At 38.4% G+C, this 10,785-nt stretch overlaps 1 pseudogene; it reads right to left on the bottom strand.

Moving 5' to 3' along the window:
* Positions 1-461: 461 nt before the first annotated feature.
* On the bottom strand, positions 462-538 carry LOC139976580 (U2 spliceosomal RNA; annotated as a pseudogene).
* Positions 539-10,785: the final 10,247 nt, after the last annotated feature.

Genomic DNA, 10,785 nt, shown 5'->3' with positions numbered 1-10,785 from the left:
ATCCAACTGAACCCCCCACCCCCCCCTTGGTCACACCGAACTGAACACGAATCATCTACAAAAGTAAAAACGGTCGGACCGTCCGTAGGCCTCTATTACCCAAAACAGAATAACAACGGCCCTTGGAAACAGGTCTCGACAAGCCGACAAACTGATTATAACTGGTTGTTATTTTACTGCAGGCTACGCCATCTCATTCACCGCCAAGCAATCTTGCAATTAGTTTTGTTAAATTGAACAATCATCGATACCGAACCATATTCTTCTCGATACAGGCGAATTGTACACACCTCGACAAATTAGTATATGTCTGCCTAGTTGACAAGCTATTCTATGCATACTTTGTAAGAAAAGTCACCCAGGAGAGAACCTGGGCACGAAAACCAAACTACCAAACTACCGAACGACTGATCAGCTCTCAACCCCAGTCCCCTTGCATCGAGACTGACTGTGTGATCATCGTCGGGTGTGTATCACCATTCCCCTCGAAAGGGAACAGGTACTACACATGATCTTAGCCAAAAGGCCGAGAAGCGAATCTATGCATTGGCATTTTGACGAAGAATCCCAACGTGATCAGTTGTAGTGCTGCAGGTAACTGGGCAACACGCCAAATGTATTTTTCACTAGTTGTCGGGTTATACTTACGCAGTAAGTCTGCAACTCGTCTGTTCAAGGTCATTCCAATGCCAATAGCTGGATGATGTATATAAGAGAGACAGATAAAGACATTCCACCTGAGATATTGTCCTCTGTAATATATGCTCATAACAATCTCCTACTTGAATAACACATACTCTATCTACTCTTATCACCTAAAGAAATATGCAGTTAGAATTCTATGACTTCCTCTTGTTATATAGTGGTACAGCGCCATCTGAAACTAAATGCTTATGAGCATGGTTACTAGACTAGTTTTATTTTTAATTAATTAATTGTATTTTATTGATTAGCATATATAAACAAACTTCGTTCGATCTGACATATCATACTTTGACAACGGTATGGAGTTGTTTCTCATTTAGAAGAAAAAAAATTACAAAGAATAAATGACAGCTATTGCAATTTAATGGGATTACGGTATAAACTTTGACGTTCTCTTGATGCTTTTTGGCAGTCATCATATGGTGTCCTGTCACAGCCATGCATTTAATTCATTACTGCTTCGTAATGAATTATTTTTCACTTATGAAACCTCGACTTCATGCCATTTAAAATATATACAGAACTGTTTCGGATCACATTGCCATAACAGGCGTTTAAAGTGGCAAATATATTAAAGAGGTGATGTGTGCATGGGAGGGAGAGATTGTGAAGAGGCAGGAGTTTGTTTCTTGCCCCCATTGTTTAGCGCGGCATGTACTTCATGGAGTTGATGGATCATTCCACTTTGTTATTGAATTATTAGAAAATTGCATTAGGCAACCAACATGGTCAAATTTTTGTTCCATATACCTCGATCATATCGATTCAATAAACTTGGACAACCTGCAGAACGTTTTGGATAATACACCTTAAATATCACCACTAAACTATTTCAAGATGGTTTTTTATTATTATAATTTTTTATTCAAAGAGGGAAAAAATCATAATGTAAGAAATGTTACCTTTTGCTTTCACATAATAAATTAACTAACTCTATACGAATGACTTGGTCAGAATTAATCAAATATATACGACACAATCTTAGATAAAAGAGACCAAAAAGTGCTATGAGTCAACAATAAATTTAAAAAATATATTACTCATAAATCTAATATGTCGAATACAACGAGTAATAACGGTATGCAATGATGACTTCGTGGAATGTATTCCGGCCGCTCATATGCCTCCAAACATCGGCTAAAAGTTTTTCCGAGGGGAATCTGTCGAGTTTTGCAATCCCAACGTCAGGACCAGCAGACAAAGAAGCCCCTAGTGGCACAACCCGCCTGAGGGTGTCAGAAGAAGGTGCCAGAAGGATGACCGTGCCACAGGATGAAGACGAACCAAACGAAGCTTGTAGCCCAACACCCCACTCATAAGCCCATAGAGGCTAGGGACATCCGGGCCTTATTTAATATTGGATCCTCAACGATCGATAGCACACACCATGCCAATACAGGCCGAGAGTGGGAAGGTGTTTAACTTCAACAGAGATTTGTTACAGCGCCCTCGACTGACCATGGCAACAGTCAGACGATTTGGTAGAATGATACTGCTATTTATGAAAACTTGAATTACACCCATATAAAGCAACGTCCTTTGTGTTTTTTTGAATGTTTGAGTGGGTGGTTGGGGGTTTGCCTCGGTCGGTGGGCGTATTTACTTTTTTGGCTCGCTTGACTTTTGAGTTTTGTTTGACAGGATGGGATGGTTGAGTAGTGCCGTTTGGCCGTAACGTTTTGGATCACGAAGGGCGGGTCACTTAAAAAAAAACGCAGTCCTTCATTTGAGAGCTTAAAAACGTAGCTATTCGTGAAGTAATTTAGCCAAGAAAGCCGCAACTTTTCGTCATTTGTAGACAAGCCTCTTTACTCACAGGTTAATAAATATTCTACGCTACCCTTTGAAATTGTAACGTGGTGTAAATTAGCCTCAGTTGACTCAGCCGAGTCAGCCGTCGCACTAATCATGTTCTTTACGTTGCAAGCTACACACACACACGAGAATAAAGAAAAACACAAAACTTATTTAGTAACATATGTACAAGGATTGTTGTTGCTTTTGGCACTTGTCATAAGAGAAAGAAAGTAATCGAGCGAAATGATAGCTACCCTAAGTTGAAGTTGTTACCTTAAAGGTCAGAAATGATTACGTTAAGTGATTCTCACTATCTGATAACAATAAAGTCTGTCATTAATTGTATATAGTTATATTTTGCATTTTTCTTATCAAGACCAAGACCCCTAACACGACAGTAGCACAGTCATGTAATTGTATGTCACACCCATATACAGAAACTTGTGGAATTGAAACAGTTGCTCTCGGAGCGTTAAGGCGGACTAAATACGCGTCGTTTTTGGCAAATCCACCCAAATATACATGGCGTCATCAGTTTGTACTCTGAATAAGAGACAGCCGTCAGTATAAACTGAAGTGTGTTATAACACCGTAACACACGTTCATATAAGGACGAATTAATTGGCGAAACCTGAGTGGTTAGTCCAATCAATCTATATATGCATAGGATTGTGTGTTTAGTATTTTCTGTTTGTAAGTCCTTCTCATTAGCAACTAGTTATAAATTTAACACATGCTAAGAAACTATAGCACTTCAGTTTTAACTGAATATTGGGTACCCACCTTTACCAGTTTTACATGATAAAGCCATGAGAAGCGGTAGGGACATTGTATACAATGAGTCATACACAGGTCCCCTGTTACACACCTGAATGAAAAAAGATAATTTAGTAAGTCAAATCTGGACATGTAACCTTTATAAAATATTTAACAATTGATAATAATACTCTGGATTAATCGTTGTATATGATTTCAAAATGAAACTCTTTTACCACAAATCAAGAGATAAATAATATAGAAGCTTACTGTTTTCAACTTTTATCATCTGAAATGTCGTAACAAATCGTAATTGATTAACAATGGACTATTGTCATGAAATCGTATGATCGTATGATATTCGTCATGAAACGAAATCTCCACTTCAAATCACGTCATATTCATAGGGTTGTACGGCTATTATTACTAATAATAATCAAATTCGTTGATAAGTGTTCTGGGTTGGCGGGGTAGGGAGAGACACCCCCTCCCCCCCATGGATGGGGCAGGTGGAGCTCGCGCACTTCACTTCTCTCGCGCACAAGGGCGGCGGAACCGGGGGGGAGGGCACAGGGGGCACGTGCCCCCCACTTTTCCTCAGGGTTAAAAATGTGCCCTTTTTCTACATAAAAATTGAGGTGTCTTAAGTTAGCAAGAGGCCAGGGAACCGGAATGAACACTCTGGAAGGGCCGTTTCCGGCCATCTGAGGGGTTTGTAAAACCAAAATTTTTCTTGTACGCTCCGCGCCAACCGATGGTGGCGCTCCGCTCAGATAGTCGTGCATCCAACTTTGCAAATCCTGGCTACGCCCTTGAGTTTTAATGAATTTATGTGGGCGAAACTCAAAGCTATTTCGAATGGAAACAATTTGTTAAGATATTAACAAGAAATAAACTCTCATTCGGAAAATTCATACATTAGCAACTAGCATGATTTCTCATTTGTCTCAATAGAAAACTTGTTCCTTGTTTCCTAATTTGCACATTGGATATTGCAGTGCCAGTATGCATATTTTCCTTGAGGGGGGGGGGGGGGCGTTGATGGGGTGATGTGTATACGCAAATAAGATAATACATTAAGAGTTATAAAGGGTACTAAATATCAGGCTACATCAGTCCAATCGAATTTCTGCAAAGTGCCCTTTGATGTCGGTGCCCCCCCAGATTAAAAGTGCTTCCGCCGCCCTTGCTCGCGCACGTTATGCACTCAACATTGTTGTTGGATCATTCGGCCGGAGAATTGTAGAAGAAAACTAGGCAACCAAATGGTCGGTTTAAAAGTCTCACATACACGTTAATATTGTTTAACCATCGTGGAAACTTTGGAAACAAAGAGAAAAAGATATGAAATATTCTCTTTAAAATATTACAATAGATGGCTTCAATTACCTGCGTTGCCTACTATGAACGACTGTAAAAATAGGACATTGCTTGCTAAAGTCTATGAGGGTTGTCTCACCTTAATTACTTACAATTATCTTATATTGAGTAATAATCGGTACGATAAAAAGTTGTTGAAATATAAAAACTATCGTCAAAGAAATCCTCATTTTAGCCTTAAAGATATGTTTTCTGTCTTTAATAGATACGTATAACAACTCATTCAGTGGTGAATCTGGTTAAGTTAGATAGTAACTATGTAAATTTCACGAAACTCGACAATCCATTGCATACTTTAAAAGCTTAACGCATTATAATTTCTTACAGAAAATGCAGACACATGGAATTTAAAACCTCAGTTTGACTTGCATGTATAAAATAAAATCATCCGAGCGATTTCAACTGCTTTGAATCCATTACAAGTTAAAAGGTTATGAAAATACTACAGACATCAGCAGACTTCCTTCTCTCGAAACTAAAAGTTAAATTAATTTTGATTGTCACGTAGCCATAAAAAAAAATCATTGTCAGCCTGTTCATTTTCATTTTGAATCAGCACATATATTATTCAAATGAAACACACACAAGTGCGCATGCACGGGTTTTACTTAAGAACGACTCCTTGTTTTGATTCATAAACAACGCTCCTCGCTTTACAGACGGATGCGCGAAGTGTTGCAATAAATTCATCATATTTACTGTGTATTATTGTCACAATACCGCGATCTATCGATATGGGATTTGTACCTGTTTTACATTGCTTTTTATTTTTTCTTATCACTTTTTCATTTTCCGAAGATATTTATTGTGATTATCACTGTCAAGATGGACCTACAGTAAATTCAACAGACTGTTATGTGGTTGTAGGCTGTAACTTATCGTTTCCAAATATTTCATTTTCATATATATATACATATATATTTAGATTAGATTTGAATTTCACCGAGCTAGCTACCGATGATAATGTTCTTCGAGCTACCTTTCTTTACTCTGGAATGTTCTGGTACTATGATGATCATACTTATGATCGTTATCTATTCCAAGTTGAATACCTTTATTATGACCAAGGGGATCGCTTTTTTTGCTTTAATTTCTCAATCCTAAATATCCAGCTAGACGATGCTGGAACTTATCAAGTTGAAATAAAGTCTACAAACAGAGACTGGACTGGCGGCCCGACTGTATTGCAACACACATACCGTCTTTTTGGTAAGCTCTACCTAACATGAATCTACTCATATCCAGTTATATATGACTAAAAGCCGACGAGTGTTAGAGACATATGTTCAGAGTAATCATAATCATTGAAACATTTGGCAAAGCGTGACTGTAAATTTGAAACTTCCTTACATGCATTGATGTAAGAAGTTACTCTGATTGAAGAAAAAAAGGCGGACAGAAATATCCAAATAATTAGATGTTTGCGAAAAGTACAAACAGTTTCATAAGAAACCACTTCAACTATTTCTTAACAAGGATGACATCATGTGTCTTTTCGTTTTCTGAAGTGAATTTGAATATATTTCCACATTATAGAACTACCATTATAAACGGATGGTTATTAGGTAAGGCGGGTTAGAGGACCATCAAAATGGAGACTGATGTTCAGTTCTCTGACAAAGTTTTGCCATATTCTTTGGAAACGAATTGAGTTCAAAGTCGGCTTGGACCTTCGTTATCGAGGTGTGCATAGTCAATATAAATTACCTGATAATTGCACAATGAAAAATGCCGTTAATTATATTCCATAAATTATTCAATAAGTAAGGGTTAAGGATTCTACCAAAAAAGCAATGGTAGGGTAATAAAGGTTTCACCATTTGTAAATGCGTTTCACTAATCTTCCTACCATATGAGTGCACGAGCCTGTTGTATTTAAACTGTGATAAAGAAACACTAAAATTAATTTGATGCGGATGATCGAGAACTATAAATGTAATAATTCACCTGGATTTGAAATATAAAGCCCCCCCCCCCCAAAAAAAAAACAGAATGTAACTCCGGATTATTTGTTTATACCTCATTTGGAAGATGATACTTTAACCTTCAATTGGTGATAAGTTCTAATCTACATTGTGCCATCAAATTTTGAATTCACTCGTCAGGTCACCAGAGCAGATGAAAGTAGAATGCTCACGAATTCAGTTTTGTTAAATTTTTCACGTGAGAGCGTCATCACTTTCAGGTACAGTCATTCCGTTAATGATGAATGTATCACTTTAAAATGATGAAGATTATGTATATATGCTTATGCGCTATCAGTGCTTCATTTCAAGCGCCACGTTGCATTCTCATTCTGTTTTTCTCGGTCTAACTCAGTAGGAAGTATATTAATGACATTGGTTACATACTAAAACTTGATTTGATGTTACTGTAGGGTACTGTTTCTAAAGCCACGTAAAAGCATTCAATTAATAGCGAGAACACAAAAGGACAACAAACGATTCATACACACACACACTCACCCTTCAACAAATATGTTTGTCATTAAATAACAATGTTATATAAAAACCATTAGCCTACTTCTTAGATTATATAACTGCTCAAATAAAAACAAAACATAACGACGTTCAAAATTCGAAACCTCTCGTGCATGCATGTTTTCATGTCGGAAATATATTCTCCAGTCATGCTCAGTTGAAAGCAAATTAACGCATGCGCATTGTAACAAAGATCATTTTCTATCTCTCATAAGAGTTTTCAAAATAAATATAGGCACAAACGCACGTCTGCGACGTTGGACAACTTTAAAAGTCGTTAGTTATTAAAACATGGATGGTTTCATTGTTTCAAAGTTCTTTCATCTTGCCATCTTCTTGGTATTGTATACTTGTAACGTAATTGGTTGTAACTATCACTGCACAGAAGGACAGACAGTAAATTCAAAGGAATGCTATGCTATGCTAGGCTGTGACTTCTCGTTCCCGGATATTGCTGTTAACAAAGATCATATTGAATTATATATAGGTAACATATTTATATATATAGATGGTTTACGAGTAGCGATGAACTTTACCGGACGTACTAATGGATACGTTCCCTCTAAACCAATTTACTCCTACAACGGTATTCAATTCAGACAGAATCAGACAGTCAATCGATATTTATTTCAAGTAAAAGTAGACTATATCGAGGAAGATCGGTCTTACCCCTGGTCTGAAGTTACTAAAGTTGATTTTTCTTTGTCCATCTTAAACCTTCAACGAGAGGATGCTGGTACTTATCATCTGTCATTGACTGATGTTGAATCTCCGTATACTCTTTACTCTCATCACACATATCATCTCTCTACAGTCTACCAGCCTTCTACACCCCTTGTTTGTCAAGGCCCCTCCTCATCCCCATCTGGCTCTTACCACATAACTATATCTTGTTCAATAACAAACGGGTTTCCACCGATAAATCTGGAAATGATCGAGCCCGAGGGCTGTGATTTTCAGAAACATTACACAGATGATAACGGTATTCAAGAGCTTTCTATTAACGTCATGTCTTGTGATCAGAACTCAACCGTTGGATGCATCGCTACTCAGGAACAGCTGGAGTTCTTTTCTACACCGCAGTATTCTGGCCGATGTGAGTTTAACATCTCTAAAAGTAATCCAGGTGAGTTTCTTGTCATTTTTATTATCAACCGTGTACGCAAATGCTATGAAAGAGAAAAGTGTCTATTCATTATTTGTATAGCCATCGCTTAACATATAAATATATCCCCACCCCAAGAAGAAAAGAAACGTTCAAATTTAACAAACTATCCAAGACCAATTTCTGAATACTAAATCGCACCAACAGAAGCTTTTACTTTTATAACTGCTTACTCCCCGTTAATGTTGAAGTATCCAATTTTAATCTAAAATGACTTTAAGCTCAGTGTTTCCTTGCACGCGTTGCTCCGAAGTCGGTGGGCTGGTGGGTATGGTTAAGGGACTTCTAATTGTTTTTGATCCCAAGCTCCATTTTACATGCGCCTCCTGGTATTCCTGTCCTGTCATTGCCAGGTTCATCTTTGTAAACGTTCAACGCTAACGTACAAACACACGTGAACTTTCTTCAAGTGATATTTATTGATAAGTACAGTGATACAAAGAAGCCTTGTTGTGTTGTTTAATAGTCTTCAATTTTAAGAAACGGAGACCTGCACGCAGTGGTGAATATAGCTACATTAGAACATGTGATAATTATAACCATGGAAGACGGCACATAAGATTTTGACCTTAGAGCCTAAAGTAGTATGAAGAAAATATTAGAATAAAATAAAACTGTTAGCAAACTGCTTATCCACTAGAGTGCCTGTGTGGGAGATTCTAGCAGGATCTTCTTCAAAGGCTTAATATTAGGACAAATATTAGGAAATATTTATAACCTTTGTGTGGTGACCTAGTTGAGGCAGCATATTTTTGTAATTAAAAGTGGACTGTTGTTTCCGTTTTGGTGTGTGTCGAATGGGTGAAGATGTAGTGTGGGCTCATGGTAGATTTAAATAGTGGAATAAGCGACATTGCTTGCCCTACGTTCACTATGTGAAACATTCTTTCATAATCAGTTCACATCCGTTTGTTTTTAAGAGAACCACCGACATCTCTGCACAACCTTGTCATTGTGACATTCACTTTTCAGGTTGAAGGCGATTTTCGTTTCATTTTTTAAGATTTCACGCAGTATTTCATTGAAATATCAATGAGATATCGATTCTTTAACATTTAAAAGTTACTTAGCCAAGCACCGGGCGCAAAAGCTTTGTACAGCGTCAGAGGATTATTTCGCATAACCAGCGTTTAGTTTATATTTACCTGTATATACCTGTATTTACGGCTGTGTTCTACTGACTGTTGATGATGAAGTTCAACGCTGGGAAGAATATGCTCGCGAACTGTCTCACTCTGATAACCAAAGACCAGCAGTCATCCGTTATCCATGCACTCCCCACCCACCAACATCAGAAGAGATCAACACTGCGATCAAGAGCCTGAAAAACAACAAAGCACCTGGTTCTGACCTAGTCCTTAGCGAATTCATCAAATCAGTAGCTGAAGATGCTCATATTCGCCTTGCGTTGGATAATGCGGTACAAGATATGTGGTTGATAGGAACCTGGCCTTACTCTCTAACTAACTCTTCATACATAGTTCTCCATAAAAAGAACGACCGTGGCAACTGTAGTAATTACAGGACACTGGCTCTCATTAGCCACATGAGCAAGATTATCCTCAACATAATCCAGCAACGATTGATCCCTTTTGTTGCAATAGAAGTTTCAGATGCACAGTGTGGATTTGTCCCTGGTAAATCTACTGTTGATGCAATTTTCCGCGTTAAAGGCCTGGCACAAGCTTACCTTGCAGTCAAACAACCCTTACATCTTATTTTTGTTGACTTTCGCAAAGCATTTGACAGTGTTATTCACACCAAGCTATTTGAGATACTTCGCAGGCTTGGTATGGCAGAGGATTTAGTCCGGATCATTGAGAATCTCTACAGTGACGCACACGGTACCATCTCCTGGAAGGGTCATACTTCTGCTCCGTTTCCAACGCCAGCCGGTGTACGACAGGGATGCCCAATTTCGCCATCTCTTTTCAACATATACACAGAGTACATAATGCGTGAATGGGACGAACGCACCAATCATCTGCCTGCCCCAAATGTTGACGGTCTTGCCTCATAGGAACAACGCTATGCAGATGATTTAGTCTTGATGGCACTCTCTGCTGCTGATGCTGAAGCAATGTTGAATATCTTAGGAGACATTGCTGATGACTATGGCTTGGTGATTCATCCGGACAAGACAGAATACATGATTATTCAAACTTCTATGAGTGTTGATACCATCTATTATAGAGGCAACCCTCTGAAGCGTACACCTGAGTTTAAATACCTTGGCACCTACATCACCTACAATCTCAACGATAGTCGTGAGATCCGTGCTCGTGTAGCCATGACAAAGGCAACCCTCAACAACTGTGCATATTTGAAGTCGAATCGTATCTCTATGGATGTTAAACTCCACCTGACCAGAGCTCTGGTTGCATCTCGTCTTACATACGGTTGTAGCACCTGGACCATAAAAGCGGCTGACATGAATCGCCTTGACGCTTTAGGTAGAGAAATTTGGCGACGTTTGCTTGGTCTCACATGGAAGGACCATGT

This window comes from Apostichopus japonicus, chromosome 11, assembly GCF_037975245.1.
Source record: "Apostichopus japonicus isolate 1M-3 chromosome 11, ASM3797524v1, whole genome shotgun sequence".
In the NCBI taxonomy this organism is placed as follows: domain Eukaryota; kingdom Metazoa; phylum Echinodermata; class Holothuroidea; order Aspidochirotida; family Stichopodidae; genus Apostichopus; species Apostichopus japonicus.
This window is presented reverse-complemented; position numbering and strand designations above follow the sequence as displayed.